General features: G+C 45.0%; 1 long non-coding RNA gene across 1 annotated transcript; it reads right to left on the bottom strand.

Annotated features, from left to right (window-relative positions):
* Nucleotides 1–708: 708 nt before the first annotated feature.
* Nucleotides 709–2,758, bottom strand: LOC131494689 (uncharacterized). The gene is made up of 2 exons (XR_009253558.1): nt 2,682–2,758; nt 709–1,393 (listed from the first exon to the last, which is right to left on the bottom strand). It is a non-coding gene; the product is annotated as an uncharacterized LOC131494689 (long non-coding RNA).
* Between the last annotated feature and the right edge of the window lie 14,303 nt (nt 2,759–17,061).

The following is a 17,061-nucleotide window of genomic DNA, read 5'->3' as shown; positions in this document are numbered from 1 at the left end:
CTACATCAAGCCCATCTGGATATTCCAGGATAATCTCTCCATCTCAAGGTCCTTAACTTTAATCCCATCCACAGAGTCCCTTTTGTGATGTAAGGTAACATATTCATGGGCTCTGCGGATTAGGATGTGGACATCTCTGGGGCACCATAATTCCACCTTCCCAGGGTGGGAATTGTGGGTTCATGGAGAAATCCTTCTTCTACTTACTTGTGCCTTATTTGGAATCAAAGAGCAAATTTCTTTATACAAAAAGATGTACATCAAAGAAATTAAAAAATTAGAACAGTACTCCTTTTTCCTTCATTCAGATATGCAGATATTTTATGGGAAAGATCCTTGTGAATTTGGTCTGCCTTGCTTGAGAACAGTGATCTTTATTAATATCCTCTCTTCCCTTAAGAAGGAGGGAAAAACATCACATGACAGGAACCCAGGCCTTTGGGTACATTTGGAGAAAAGTCATCAAAATGGTGGTTTTCTCAGGTGGCTTCTGGCTTCCAAAGAGTATCTCTCTGTTCTTAGGACCTCAGGCACACTGTATATAGATAATAATAATAACAGTCCTAGTTAAATAGAAGGTTATAGCTGGAGATATTTGGACAGTCCCTGGGATGCTCAAGCTTTTACACATTCTTCTGTGTGGGAATTTATAGGAAATTTGAGTCTTCTATTAGAAAAGGGAGAGAGAGAGAGAGAGAGAGAGAGAGAGACGATGAGCCTTATTTATTGTTTCTGCGTGCATCCAACAGATAGTCTTTGAATGTCTTCTCGAGACAGACAATGTGCTAGAAATGAAGGATACAGAGAAGAATACATACCATTTCTATTCTTGGAGAGCTTACAGTCTAGCATGGAAGAAGGAACCCTGGAGGAGTAACCCACACTCTAGTAGAGGTTCTGTGAGGCTGTTGAGAAAGGAAGTTCAGGAAGCTATGGAGACATGCCTCTTAGAGGATGAGGAAGTGGGCTGGTGCCATGGGAAGGGCACTGGAGGGCACAGGGGGGCTGAGATCCGGTTCAGAACCCACCACAGATATACTGAGCCAGCCAATCATCCTACATAACTTCAATTCTAATGAACTTTAGTGGGTCCTCTCCCCCTCCTTGGGCACCTTCTCTGTTCCTGAGGGGGTCAGACAATATAACCCTGACGTCATCTGGCCTCGGAAGTGGGGGTTCTCAAGGATGGGGAAAAGAAGGCTCTGAGATGTGGCCTGGTGGCCTCAGTTGGGCGCAGCTCTCTTTCGTGACAGACTTCTTTTCAGCCAGTGATGGCACACTCCACTTCCATGGCCACTTGTTGGAAATGATGAAGTCACTTCCTGTGAAGCATACGTGATTCATTTTTCTCATCTGTACCTCATGGAATAGTAATTCACTCTGGGTTTTATGGCTGAAAGAAAGAAAGAAAAAAGAAAGGAAGGAAGGAATAAAGAAAGAAAGAAAAATAAAGAGCAACTCTGTCTCTTTCCTTCACTCACCATCCTTAACCTGGAAATGGAACCTCTAAGGCAGGGGGAAAAATGAATTTGGGGGTAAATGGATATGTCAGAAAACTAGACTTGGATAAATAAGATACTGTTAAAATAATCACTGACGATATATTTAGGGGGAAAAAAAGACTACCATTCTCTCCATGAACACCTACAAAAATAACCAGAGCATCAGCATCTGAGAACATTCCACAGGAAGTATTGAGACCATGTGACAAAGATTGTTACAGAAGGTGAGGGGAACAGAAATGGGTGGGGCGTGGTCTCCACTGTCACAGAGCTTACAGTCAGGCTAGAGAAGTAGACAAGCATATGAAAAAGGTGCATAATCACTGTGATGAGAAAAAACACGAGACTATGCAAAGTGTCATTTGAATGAAAGAAGCCAGTGAGTGCCTTGCTGCAGGCAGGTGGGGAGGTTTGGCTGATGTTGGAAATGAGTTTTGAAGGACAAGTGGGGAGACTACATGTGGAGTGGAAAGAGAAGGGCAGCCCGGGCAGTGAGGACAGCGTGTGAAGACGGGAGGAGCATGAGGGAGCCAGGCGTGCTTGGGTTGGGCAGTGGTGAGCCGTGTGTGGCCAGGTTGTAGAAGCAGGTGGGGTTCAGGAACTATGTGATGTGCTCAGGGCTCACACGAGCACAAATGACTGCCATAGCCCCAAAAGCTTGAGATCTCGCTGGGGAGAAGGAACTTGAGAGCCCCACCGGTTTAACTACTGATTGAGAGAGGCAGAGGGAGGGCTAAAGTGATGGACGATTACGCTCATGCCTTTCACCCAAAACCATTTATTTGTGTGGTGCCATCGGAGTGACAGCCCCTTTCTAGAAGCTAGGGACCCATGGGCCAAGGCGGGAGACAGAGTCCCTGACATGATGGAGCTTACGTTCAGGGGAGAAATAAAAATATTAAAGAAGTTAAAATAAATAAATAAATAAGGTATCAATTAACGAGTGTTGGGCAGGAAATTAAAATAGGATATCGAATAGGAAGTAACTGGTGGCTATTTTAGATAAGAGGTCAGGGAGGGCTCCCAGAGGAGATAACATTTCAGCTTAGTTCTGGTTAACAAGTAGGAGCTGGGCACACAAAGATCAGAAGGGGAAATATTTCTGGAAGGAGGATGGCTAGAACAAATATACCAGCACATGCTGAGTAAGAGTTTTTAGCGTTTAAGCAGACAAAGCACCTCTAATGTGTCTGGGCCATGACGGAGGGGGAGCCGTTGGAGAGGAGGTCTTGGATGTATATTTGGGGAGCTCCCGTCAGTTAGGGCTGGTACCTACAGAGCAAAGGCCCCCTGAAGGGCTGTGAGCCAGGAGATGATGTAATAAACCCATGTGTTTGTTGAAATCACTCTGGCTGCTCCATGGAGATTGCAGAAGTGGAAATGGTGAGGGGCTGTCACAGTAGTCCAGAGAAGGGAATGATGGCTTGGACAAGATTGTACAAGGGACAACAAAGAGACACCGGACAGTACAGGATGAACTTTGGATGAGGAATGAGATGTCGGGGCGTTGCTGGTCGAACTAAGGTAAAGAAGATGGGCAGAGTTTGCCACGACGGGGAGACGGCAGAGAAGCATGTCTTCAGGAAGAAAGGAAGAGCTTCATTTTGTCCATATTTTGTGTCTGGGGTGTATTTCATGTAAAAATCTGTAAGTCTGGATGTTTCAGACTGTAGTTCTACAACTGAGGGCCTGTATCAACGACAAATCGCGATTGGCTATTAGTGACAGAGATGAACGTAACAATTTAAACAAAAGGGAGGCTTACACTGTTCGCCCACATTGAAAAATGCCCAAGGGTAGGAACTTAGAGCTGGTTCAGTGGCTCAGTTCATCAAGGCCCCAAACTCCTCCTTGCTTCTCCATAAATCTTATTAAGGAGTTTCAGCCACTAAGCTGGTGTTCTGTTCAGAGATACTTTCCGGAGATCCAGCCGTCTTACTGTGTCCCAGATGGGAAGTGTGCTGGGGAAGAAGGACAAGAGGGATAACGGGGGTTTTCTGGAAGCTCATGCCCATCTCCAAAGGAGGCTCAGAAACAGGTTAAAATTTGAGTATATTGCCAATCTGAATAAAATCAGGATTCCGTTGTAAATGAGAGGATGGGTTGGGTGCGCAGGAGACAGCCGGCTGTTTCTATCGCCCAGAAGTTTGCAAATAGATGACACGGAAAGCCAGGGGAGTCCATGGAAGAATCTCCAGAGAGTGTGTGGGCTGAGAGGACAGGGGGACCTAGGCTGAGCCTCCTGCCACCAGCATGTGACGCAGAAAAGAGACCTGGCAGTGACAATAGAACGAACTTGACAAGGTCCCGATGGTCGGCATCACGACAGGGAAAGGTGTGTTTAGGAGAGCACAGGAGGCTTCGGAGGAGTTGCACCAGCCTCACTGTAGACTTCTGTGCCAGGACTAGTTTCTACAGGTGAACATACAACCACAGAAAAAAAGTTAATGATGCTTTATTTTTATTTATTTGTTTTTGAGAGAGAGGGTGTATGTGTGTGCATGTATGAGTGGAGGAGGGGCAGAGGAGAGAGAGAGAGAGGGAGAGAGATGGCAAATCCTGAGCAGTCTCCATGCCCAGCATGGATGCCAGGCTCGATCTCATGACCGTGAGATCATGAGCTGAGCCAAAATCAAGAGTCGAACGCTTAACTGACTGAGCCACCCCAGTGCCCATGGTTTTTAAATATAAGGCAAAGAAAGGAGACATTTGATAAATACCTCTTTTGAGCCCAACAATTTTATGTGCATAATTTCATGTAATATTTGTAACAGTGACGTTGTCTCTGATTTTCCTCATATAGAAACTGAGGGTCATGGAAGAGAAATCACATTTTCAAAGTCACGCAGCAACTGGGTGGTAGATGTGAGATCTTAATTCGGGGATGTCTTAGCCCAGGGTTGGCATTCATTCAGCTGTCTGATTTGTGTTGTAGCATGACGTTCCCCAGCCTCAGTACTGTGGACATTTGGGCGGGACAAGTCTTTATTGTGCAGCGTGGGATGTTTTGAGGCATCCTCGGCTCTGCCTACTAGATGTGATAGCACTCCGTTCAGATGAAACATCTCTGGACATTGCCTGATGTCCCCTGAAGGGCAGAATTGCTCCTTGTGGAGAGCTGAGAACACTGTTCTGGAGGGAACATCGATCAATCAGTCTCTATTTCTTGATACACGTACACGTGCGTGTATGTACACACGTGCAGACACACACACACACACACACACACACACACACACACACACATGCTTTCCACCCATCTGCAGAACAAAATCTTTAGGTCTGAAAGTTCCCCAGGCACTCATACTCTTCCCCCTCTACACTGTCTCCTCGTGTGTAAGAGATTTTGCAAGATACCATTGTTCATCCGTCACCAAAACAGAAACTTGGGAGTCATTCCAGACTCCTCCTATATTTTTCTCTCCACAAGACGGGTCTGCTGCTTCTGAAACATCTCCCAGATTGGTCTTTCTCCCTGAAGTCCTACTGTCCCCGCCCCCCGGTCCAGGCTTATTCGTATCTTCCCTGCCCCCTGACAGTGCTTCAGCCCCTAACGGTCCTGTTGTCCTATTCCCTCTTCCCTCCATGCTGCCAGCATTGCAAACTTTCTAAACTGAAAATAAAATGCCAGGGAATGACCCTTGTATCCTGATCCCTGCATGCCTTATTGTGTGCGGTGCCCCCTGCCAGACAGTCCCTTTAACCACATCCCCAAATCTCTGATTGAATTTGCTCATCTTTGTTCCTACTGCTACTAATAAGCCTTTGGAGGACAGAGACGTCAGCTTCTTTATTTTTCATCCTCAATACTTATTCCAGAACCCTGCGAATAGAAAATAGTTACTGAATGTTAACTGAGTGGGTTCCAGTGGATAGTGATTTAGAGGAAAAGGGAAGGACTAGCTGCATTTTAATGCTTGTGTAATGGAAAGCTTAGTGATATATTTGATATTCTTGATGAGATGTCTTGAGGGTAATCCCATGCTCTGGCGGGGCAACTCGTTCCAGACAAACGGATTAGTTAAGATAGATTTGAGTCAGTGTATATCCTGTCACTCTAAATAAAAGACGCAGGGCGCCTGGGTGGCTCAGTCGGTTAAGCGTCCGACTTCGGCTCAGGTCATGATCTCGCGGTCCGTGAGTCCGAGCCCCGCGTCGGGCTCCGTGCTGACAGCTCAGAGCCCGGAGCCTGTTTCAGATTCTGTGTCTCCCTCTCTCTCTGCCCCTCCCCTGCTCATGGTCTGTTTCTCTCTGTCTCAAAAATAAATAAACGTTAAAAAAAAAATTAAAAAAAAAAAAGATGCCAAGATGCCTTTCTGACATCGTCTCCTGAAGATAGACCGAACTTAGTGTGTGTTAGTAGCCGTCTTGAATCCGCTGACTCTGAGGTTAAATATGGAAACAGTGTCTGCGATGGTAACCTCACGTGGCTTTTGCTGCCTAAATTTCACTTAGTTAAAATTTCAATTCCTCAGTTTCATCAGCCATGTTTCAAGGGCCCAGTAGCCACGAAGAGCTAGTGGTTTCTGTCCCGGGGCTGTGCGGTTAGAGCATTTCCACCATCCCAGTGTCCTACTGGACAGAGCTAGTCTAGAGCGTGGGGCGTGAAGGCCCCATGATGCCTTCTACGGCATCATAAGAAATAGGAAGCAGAACAGGAGAGAGAAAGAATGTCGTGTTCCTTCCAACTGTGCTTAGGGAAATTTTATTTATACTTCAGCCACCAGTTTCCATGGGGAAGCCTTCTCTGGCCCTACACTGGTCTAGATTGGCTCTTTTATTAGGATTTATTCTAAGATAGTATCTCTTTTACAGTTGTGTGTGTGTGTGTGTGTGTGTTGATTTAATTTACAGTTGTGTGTGTGTGTGTGTGTGTTGATTTAATTTACAGTTGTGTGTGTGTGTGTGTGTGTTGATTTAATTTACAGTTGTGTGTGTGTGTGTGTGTGTGTGTGTTGATTTAATTTACAGTTGTGTGTGTGTGTGTGTGTGTGTGTTGACTTAATTTACAGTTTTGTGTGTGTGTGTGTGTTGATTTAATTTACAGTTTGTGTGTGTGTGTGTGTGTGTTGATTTAATTTACAGTTGTGTGTGTGTGTGTTGATTTAATTTACAGTTGTGTGTGTGTGTGTGTGTGTGTGTGTGTGTGTGTGTGTGTTGATTTAATTAGCGTCTGTCTCTTCCTCACTTCCATGACCCAGTGAGGTCATGACCTGGGCCTGCATTTCTTTAATGTTTCACATTTCCTGGCTCAAAGTATACACTTCATAAGTATTGGTTGAATGATTTAATAAAATGCTAAACATTTACAATCATAAGACACCATGGTAGACACCTTATTAAAATTATTTTCTATTAATTAATTTTCTGTTTTCACTGCAATGTTCTTTTTTATGCTTATTTATTTTTGAGAGAGAGATAGAAAGAGAGAGAGAGAGGGAGAGCAAGCACAGGGTGGGGTCAGAGAGAGAGGGAGACAGAGGATCCGAAGTGGGCTGCACGCTGACAGCAGAGAGCCCGATGTGGGGTTTGAACTCACGAACTGTGAGATCATGACCTCAGCTGAAGTTGGACGCTTAACTGACTGAGCCACCCAGGCACCCCTTCACTACAATATTGAGTGACATTTGTGAGTTCATTTCAGAGATGAGGAAACTGGAATTCATGACTTGACTCCCTGTTGGTAGATGACAGAGAGCAAGATTAGGAACACACTGATTCCAAGTGAGGCGTATAGGATCCAAACAACAGACGCTTGATAGACTGAAAGCGGAAGAGAGAATATACAAGAATGAAACAAAAATGTCCTCAGAGAGCTTGCGGTGGGCTGAGGTGAAAAGGAAAGCAATAAATGCTCTGCCCGGGGAAAGTGTCAAGCCATGCAACCAGCACAGTGGCAGAGGAATCTAGATGGGACTGTGTGAGTAGAGTGCCTTTTTTGCCTGGGAAGTATGAGACAGGCATCTTCCCCAAGGTAATTCTTTTGTTGTTGTGAAGGATGAGCTGAGATTTGCCAGATGGATAATTGCCGTGTGAGCATCCCTGTCAAGGAATCAGCCTAGACACGTGTCAAGGGCCCTGCTGCCCTGTAGGGACGTCCTGTGTTATGTGTGATGTGTATATAAGCAACAGGATGAAGGTGAGGCTGAGAAGGTAGGCCGACCCCTGTTTAGGGGGGATCTGTAGGTCATGATGCTGACTGTCTTGTTGGCACTGAGAAGCCACTGATTTGTTTTTCAGCGCTGGGATTTGTGTATGGATGGAGGGAACAGAATGGGTGAGTGATAGGAAGATCCTGTGGTGAATATCAGCCCAAAGTGAACCAATGTAGGGGAAGGGGAAGGGAAAGGGATTTGGGTATTCAGATGTCAGGTTAAGTCTTGAACATACTAAGAATGATGTGGCCCTAGTGTATCTGCAGGGAGATGTCCAGATCTCAGTTGTATCCAAGCTTTAATGGAATCAAGTGACAGATGACAGGAAAGTGAGACCCCGACCAATCCAGTGCTCTGTGTTAGGACGAGCTCTCCTGTCTCACATTGCTCCCCTTACTCCATATTAGTACAGCTGTTCAATTGCTGAACTCACAAGGGGTAAGATTCACTCTTCTCAAGCTGCCATTGAGTCCCTGGAAATGCGCCCCCCCTCCAGTTCACCATGTGGACAGTGTTTTTAATTCTGAAATTACACATGGAGAGAGGCTGTCCTTCAATTTCATTTGACTCAATCCATATTTACCAAAGGTCATCCATGTTAATGCAGTCAAGATAGCAGTTTCCTCAAAGAAAACTGAAATGGTTGAGGTTTCTGGCTTCCAATATTTTATCGTTAGTTGGAGCCCAAAACAGTGGAGACAATGCAGAGAATATAAGTGTTTAGTAGAATGTATTGACAATCCATGAGACATATTTAAAAGAATATCATGTTTTATTTTATGAATTCAAAACATCCCAGCAAATCTCTATCAAGTAGATCATGTTTTACTATGGGTTTCCATTATAAAATGACAGACATGTACATTTGGGGAGAGGTTCTTGTTGGACTGAGTTAGAAACTTACAGAAATATGGAAATTGAGATATTATTGTTTGCTTTGTCCTCTTGGGGACAGTCATCTTTTTCAGAAGTTTGTCCCCAGCTTCCTCCAGGGACTCTCTGGGACTCTGATGGATTTTTGCCATGTGACCTGCTCCTCTGTGGGCTAAAGAAGTTTGAGAGGTAGTCACAGTGATTTTGGCAGGAACAGAGCTCTGAAGAATGGAGATTGTCCCATGGGCATGGGGCCAAATTAAGCATCCTTTGTCTTAGCCTGTCAGGGCATTCATGTCAAAACCAACTGATTTACATATCCAAGGTCCTAGGATGATTTCTCTGTTTATGTTTTCCCTGGAGACGGAAGGAGCTCTGATGTTTCCTTCTGAGGAATGTGCCTTGTCATCTAGAATACCAAAGGTCAATGTGTGAATGCCAAGTGAGACAGGCAGAACCTGGGTCAGGGGTTACCAGTGTCTGAGTTGGGGATGGGCAAAACTGACATTCCAGGGACATCAGCAAGGAGGGCCCTATGCCCAAAAAGGCCAGATGCACTTCTCCTTCTGCTGATGAGGGATAATCTTCCACAGCAAGTAGAGTGTGGGACCATTGTAATTATTCCCGCTGTGAGTTGTTCTGCAGTGGAGCACAGCAGGGAATGGAAGGTGGTCCTCCACCCACTCCAAATGAACGAGATAGAACTGTCAGGGACAGTACAGCCTCACTGCAGAGGGTAGAATGCCTTCCCATCAAATGTCAGTACTGCATGTTTCCGATGATAACCTGTGGTGGATCACAGAGACCACAGGTTGGGCAGTTGCATGGATTGACCAGGATGACTTTGTCTTATTTATTTAGTGAGTTGTGAATAGAGATGACTTCTTTGAATTGAGAAAGCACCCATTGAGTCCTTGGGCCTGAGGAGGAGACCTGCAGAGAACATGTTCCTTGTAACCATCTATGGGATTGAGACTCAGATCTTTTTTCAAAATAAAAATGAAAGAAAACATAGTGTTATTATAACTGCATCAGAAACTACTTAAGGTAACTAAAATAGTTACACTTACAACTTTGCTTCAATCAAATCATGTTACTTGGGTCACATCCACTGATTCTGGGAATAAAATGAAAAGCGTATCTCTCCCAGGATCAACCTAACAGGACGGTTATCGCCTCGCCAATAAGGACCACGGACAGCGACAGATCCAGGCCTGCTTCTTCCCTCACTGTCAGATCCTATTTTCACTCTTAGGGGTTGTTCTTGTTGATGAGTTTAACATATCCTAGACTCTATCCGGCATTGCCTGCAAGCAATGCATACCTGTAGGAAGGACCAGGTATCAGCGGTAGTACACCTAATCCCTCTTTGTCTCTCTAACCTTGCCTTAGAAAAACCAGAGTCACATTGTACTTGGAAAATCCAGGTGAACTTTTCAGTTAGATCAGATGCTGGTACTCAGTAGAATGCTGGCCGAAAAGAGTATATCAACCACCACTCTAGATTTGGGGAAGAAAACTGTCAGGTCTAGAAGGGTAGATGTTTTTCCCCCAGCATGATCAATTAAGAATGGAAATGAAGCCCAAATTCCATATGATGCTATGTGAAAATAGTTGATAGAATGTTCTTTCAAAAATTATATTAAATCCCAAGCATCTGAGAATCTTTTAAAAGTGTGTGTGTGTGTGTGTGTGTGTGTGTAAAAGGAGCTTTTATTGGCGATACACTAAAATATTTGATATTTGCAAACACATTTGCTTGAATTCACCTGGGCAAATAGGTTCCGTTGCAATGGGGGATCTCCATGTCCCCATTTTTGTAGCACTCGTTTCTATCTCCTGATTATCTGGATCAAAATTATGTTAAGTCTTTGTCTCGTTTTTTAAAAATCAGGAACTCATTTAGATTTTGAAGGAAAAAAATAGATTTGGAGGTAGGGAATGGCAAGAAATGCAGACAAATAAAACTATCAGAGATAGTAACACAATTGTGTTAGTTGTGTCCTACGTACTCCATTGGTGAGGGGGGGATCCCCATCCCAGAGATACGGGACATCTGATACTGGACAGATGAGATCAAGGGCGGCTTATTAATCACATGTACTCGCAGCCTCGGGGGGAGAATATCAGATGTATGCAAGACACATCACAAACCATGAAGATTACATTTGATAAGGGAGCAAACGACCAGGGGCTGTGCGAAGCAGCCTTTGTAGTACTGAGAGGGTGAGGTGTCCCCTGGACCTTGTGGGAGGATGTCCTTAGCTTGTTTGAATACTTTGGAAGGCTGGCAGGGAACTGGGACGTCCTACTCAGGTATAGGCAGGAGCTGCGTCTGGGCCCTTTGATAGGGAGGGTTATCCATGGAAGCAAGGTGGAGAGCAGCAGGCCATTTGAGGCTTTCTTGGTTTCACTGGGTGTCAGTGCAGTTCATAACACGGAGCCTTCATTTTAGATCATGCACGACGAGAGAGATTCTGTGTACCCACACCTTGTCTATTGTTGATATTTTTCTCCCATAACAAACAGCAGCTACTTTTTTTTAAAAAAAATTTTTTTTCAACGTTTTTTATTTATTTTTGGGACAGAGAGAGACATAGCATGAACGGGGGAGGGGCAGAGAGAGAGGGAGACACAGAATCGGAAACAGGCTCCAGGCTCTGAGCCATCAGCCCAGAGCCTGACGCGGGGCTCGAACTCACGGACTGTGAGATCGTGACCTGGCTGAAGTCGGACGCTTAACCGACTGCGCCACCCAGACGCCCCACAGCAGCTACTTTTTTAAAAAATTCAAGGCTCTTTCTTTGTACCTATTTCTGACCCAAGTTTGATTTCTTACAGGGCCCTCCACATCAGTAGCTCTCATTAAATATTTTTAAGGATCAGACATCTTATCTCCTATAAAATCAGTGAGCCTAGACCCAGGATCTCTGGTCTGGCTCTAGGCAGGTACATGCTGGTTAAACTGCATACGGATGGGTAACCCCATCTACCTTCTTTAGAAAGCTCTCAAATCCCACTCACTGGACAGTGGCATTGGTATTGACGTTATTAACAGATACCGTCTCTAACCATATCCTGAAAGGAGAATAGTGTATCAATCCATCAGGTGATGAAGGGGAATCCCAAAGAGGCCAATTAACTTGTCCAAGGCCACATTGCTGGTGATAGTGGGATGAAGGGCATGTCATATGATACTTGTAACTGTGAATGCAGAGTGTATCATATTAATTGTTTACACCCTGTCTCCTTCCCTTGTGGCATGCTTCCTGGTGACAGGGACCATATCGGATTCCTCTTTGTGTTTACTGCAGTAGCCTCATGATGGTGGCAAATAAGTGTCCAATCTCCTGATCGTGGCAAAATAAATGTTCAAAAGAAATTGTTTTTTGTTGTAATAAGACTGGAAAGGGTTGCTTTTTAAGGAAGAGTGGGGAAAGAATGACTTACTGGATTATGGAATGGTGGCATGAAGGGGATTCTGAGGTTCTCTGTAGGGTCCCTTTGGGCTGGCTAGGTGGCTTACCTATCCTCTACCACCTGTATAGAAGTTGTACATTGGGTGATGTTCAATGACTCAGTCTCCCTTCATCCCATGAGTCTTAACCAGTTGCAGACTGACCGAAGGAATCAGATCAAAAGAGAAAGAATTACATTTATTCAGTAATAAATTGGTAATTTATGTCATTAGTAATAAATTAATAAATTGATCATTATATATAAATAATTATATGTACACACTTTAAATATAAGTAATTATACATGAACAAATGAATAAATTAACAACGTAATAAGCTACGTTTATTAACGATACGGCTGTGTTGGAGTTTGAAACAAGGCCTCCTATGACCTTCAGTGAGCCTAAACTTTGCAGAGACTTGGGTCCATAGTCAGACACTTAGCTCCTGTGGGGCAGACTGCCCCCTGCTTCACATTTGGCCACCAGAAGAACTGAGAACAAGAGAATCAAAATCCTGGGATGCAGTGTCTTCCCAGTGCAGGGAAATGTGGAGCCACGGCCTCTCCAAGTGCCTGATGCAAACGATCCCACTAAATCCTCGTGACAGCTCCAGGAGAAAATGACTCTTCTTCTCTTCAGTTTACTTTCCACTGGTCACACGTGGATTTGGGGGCTGGAGCCCTTGCCTTACTGCAAAACCTTCAATAGGGAGCCTCTGAGAACCAAATGGATGTTCATGCATTGGAAGCCTGCACACTGATGATACTCCTCTTCCGGCTCTGGGATCTTCTGTCAAGGCTGAGGCCCTCCCACCTTCCCTCACTTCCGCTTCCCAAGTCCGTGAGCACGTGGAGATGCCAAATGCTGGGTTGTCAAAGGATTGCCCACTAGAAGGCATTTGTCAGGTACATCTCTCCTTCTGACAATTTAATTGGGGCAAATTTGAGGAATTTCAGAAACATTACCGAAGAGGTTTTAAATGTCTCACAAAAGAGCCCATAATAGCTTTCCCAAATGGCAGGGAAATGAGCAAGCAAGGTGGTCTTTCCAAAGATGACACATTTGGAGCTCCTTCCTCCCTGCCACTTACCACCCTTTGCATTTTAACAGAAATGACAGACGTCAGCTTCAAAGCTAGACATTTAAACACAGCCTTCTCTAGAAAGGATGAGCCCCAAGTTCTCCCAACTGGCAGGAACTTTCCATTCTGCTTTTTAACTGCTTATATTGTTTCCTGTTTGAGGTTCACAGTTTATTTCATTGTTGAAAGTTGCATTATGCCCACAGTAAGAGACTGCTTGGCTGTGTCAGGGAAGAAGCTGACAGACGGTGGGGCGCCTGGGTGGCTCAGTTAGGTTAAGGGTCTGACTTTTGATCTCAGCTCAGGTCGTGATTTTATGATTTGTGGGATCAAGCCCCTTGTTGGCCTCTACACTGACAGCATAGAGCCTGCTTGGGATTCTCTCTCTCCCTCTCTCTATGCTCCCCCTCCCCCACTGTTGCTCTCTCTCTCTCTCAAAATAAATAAGCATTTTTTAAAAAAGAATAGAGTAGTTCTATGGGGAAAAAAAAGAAATGGAGTTTCTCTTTAAGCCAAACAGCAGAGGAACAAAATATGAGTTGGAGTTGTGGACTACCTTCCTACATCTGGAATTTCCCCCAGGGAAAAGGCACATGAATTCTCCCTCTACCCATCCCCCGGTGGGGGGGGGGGGGTGTGGTGGAAGCAAGAGTTGTTGTAAGTTTTCCCCAAATTAAGAATATCCCCTCTCTTGGAGGCTAAATCATGCTCTGATGATTTTAATTAAATGAGATGGAAGTTTCAGAACTTCCAGGGACAAAAACTGGTCAAAATGTTTTATTTTCTAGAAAATAAAATGTTCAATAGAGAGGCAAGCTACTCACACCCCACTTCCCACGTTACCCACACTCACCCTGCCTGATGGCTTTCTGCCAAAACTTGGGCTTCGCAGTCGTGCCAACAGTCCTGAGGTGCAGACACAGTGCGTCTTTGGGGGTTGGGGGGTGGATGAGGGACAGTTTCACCCCCAAGCTTAAGGTCAGGCTTCCACAGGTGCCTTCAGGTATACATTTCAGCAAACAGAGGGTGGTTTTGTCTCCTTTGATTCTTTTCATAGGACAGAAACCGTGGTCTGTGCTGATTTCCACTCAGAGCCCTCCTGTGTCATGTTAATGATCTATGTTTCTACCATATCAATGGGACACACATGTCTAAAAATACAATTAGAATTTCATTATAAAAAAAATTAGTGCCTGGTTGTCGGGATGGGAAGACTGACAGTTTTAGCAGAGCATTTGGAGGTGATGTGAGCTCTTCCTTTTGCAAGGGACACAGGGGCTGTGCCCACCTAACAGGGACAGTGGGTCCAGTCTGTAAGTCCCATCTATTCCTATGAAAAAAGGAAAATATCATTTTTTGGCTGTACCGTGTTGCACTTGGGGATTTTCCACTGGCGCTCATAGTAAGAGGGGGGTTGTTTTTAAAATTAATATTTTCACATGATGGCTTAAATTGTTTACCTCTCTTCTGAGAGATGGACAGATTATCTACAATGTCAGTGGGTTCTCGTTTCTAAGACAGGGATTGCCCTCATTTGTGTCACACTTGGCTGGGGACCAGCACAAGGACAAAGGGAAATGTGGCTTGGCCACTGGATATAAAGACTTGGACAGTTGGCATCCTCGTTTCTCAGTTTCTATTTTGGAATCTGCTTGGGAACCTCTGAGGACACCTATATATTAAAAATCTATTTTTAAATAAAAAAATCCTCGGTTCTCGTTCCCATTTTAAGCACAAAATTGGGATCGATCTGTACAGCTCAGGAGATAGGCAGGGCCAAGAAACAAAACTATGGCAGTGGTAGTGGTTATGAACAGAGTCAGCTTTGGAAGGAATGAAATATTCCATCAAAGGCAGCTTGCTGTCAGTTTGAGCGTCTGGTTTTTTTTTAAAAAAATTTTTTAATGGTTATTCGTTTTTGAGAGACAGAGAAAGACACAGCATGAGTGGAGGAGGGGCAGAGAGAGAGACACACACAGAATCCGAAACAGGCTCCAGGCTCCGAGCTGTCAGCACAGAGCTCAACGTGGGGCTCGAACTCACAAACATCGAGATCATGACCTGAACTGAAGTCGGATGCTTACCCAGCTGAGCCCCCCCCCCCCAGGTGCCATGAGATTCTGGTTCTTTATTCTCATTTTTCCAGTATAGAACTTTAAATTATGATTTTGTAGGCTCTCGAGGGCAGCGGGACAAAGAAGAGAGAGGCGAGTACCAGGTCCCCTCACTCCAATATAGACTCAATGGAGAAGTATGGTTTCTTAAGAGATTCACTCACAGGACCCTCGGTGGCGGGGCCTGGCTTCTTTCCTAGATAGTAGAGGGGAGGCTGTGAAGGAGCTGTTACGAAGTCAACCGAAAAGTTACCCTGTCCAGGAGCCCTCCGGCGAGCTTATACTTTCCATTGCTGTCGAATCACTAAGTAGTTGGTGAGTGAGCAAGCCACACTCCTTTCTCCAGGAGGGCTCCCAAGGCTGGGTCAGGGAACTCTGCCTGTCCAACACGTCGCACTGCCCCCCCAGAGCAGCCCCCTTGCTTTGTGGTGGCTTGAGTTGTAGAATTCCATCTTCTTTGCCGGTCAGTACATTTTGGCGGGGAAGGGCTGGTGTCCGTATTTATAGCTTTTACATCCTCGGTGACAGGCACCTGGCCTGACCTACAGCAAGCACTTGATACATTTGTTGAGTAGATATATCATGCTTTCCATTTTATTGATGAAGAAACTGATTCCCGGACAAGTTGAGCCTCTTGATCCCAAGCCCATGGCCGGTAATGGACAGAGCCAAGATAGAAGACCTTTGATACTCCAGTCAAGGCCTGTGCTGTCTACCCTACATCATAGCGTCCTGGTTCTGTTAAATGTACTCTGGCCTTTCTTTCTTTCTGAACATAGAACAAGCAATGGAGCAGATGCATGTACGTGAATGAGGGTAATGGATGTGTGACCATATCCACGTATACAAATATGGGAAAGAAGCAAGGCTCTCAGGGGTGTGGACGTCTAGTTCTTAGCCTGCCAACTGGGGGGACACTTTTGCTGCAACAGGGACAGGGATTCTCTGGGAGTTTCACGGATGGCACAGCAGGCCTTTCTTCACAGACGCACCACACACAGCTTTGAACTCTGGGTAGTGTGACTTTCTGTTTTTTCTAATGTCAGGTGGCATTCTGCCTGTGACAAAGGGAAAGAAGGAAGGAAGCGTGCAGATGACTGTGTCCCCCACAGGCTGCGTGTCAGCCATCGGGTCTGGCAAGCGGGGAGCTGAGACACCAAATCCTTGTGTGATGTTTGGCAAAGTCACATAACCAGTCTCGCTGGGGTTTCGGATCTGTGAAGACGAAAATCTGTAATTTTACGTACATGCAGAGCACAGCACTTAGAGGAGAAGTGAATTGCCTACTGGCCCCCCTTCGGAGCGATACGTGGAAACCAGCAGCATTAGCTGTCCTAAAAGACAGAAACGTGTATCGCTCGGTGGGAAAGGAATTGACTTTTCATGATATATCCTTTGAAATTGAGTTTGCTTGTAACGTTATCCGTTATGGATGAGTAATATACATAAATACTAAATTCATGTAAATTGTCTCGAGGGAAGTTGGCAAATGTGTGTGAAAGTGGTGCTTGGCACTTGGGAAGTGCTCGAAATCTGTCAGCAGCCTTTGTCCAAGGTGGTGCCTGGATCCCCCAAGGACAAGATCTCCTACGCACTTGGAGATCCGGACTCCACGGAGGAGGCTCACTGTGGGCTTTTGTTAATATGGCATTTGACACGGTACTCTGGCCATATTGATGTGATTCTTTGGCAGTCACTTTCATACCTCTCCCTATACTCCAGTTGGCTGGTGTCGACCTCCTCTATATAAATTATCTATTGCCTTAGAAATGCTATATAACAACCTCAGATCCTCAGGTCGTACAGCAATCAGCGTTTTTTGCTCATGAGTTTGGGTCAGTTGGGCATGGCTAGGAGGTGGTGTTGATTTTGATGG

This window comes from Neofelis nebulosa, chromosome 14, assembly GCF_028018385.1.
Source record: "Neofelis nebulosa isolate mNeoNeb1 chromosome 14, mNeoNeb1.pri, whole genome shotgun sequence".
NCBI lineage: Eukaryota > Metazoa > Chordata > Mammalia > Carnivora > Felidae > Neofelis > Neofelis nebulosa.
The sequence above is the reverse complement of the archived record's forward strand: the minus strand, read 5'-3'. Positions and strand labels throughout refer to the sequence as shown.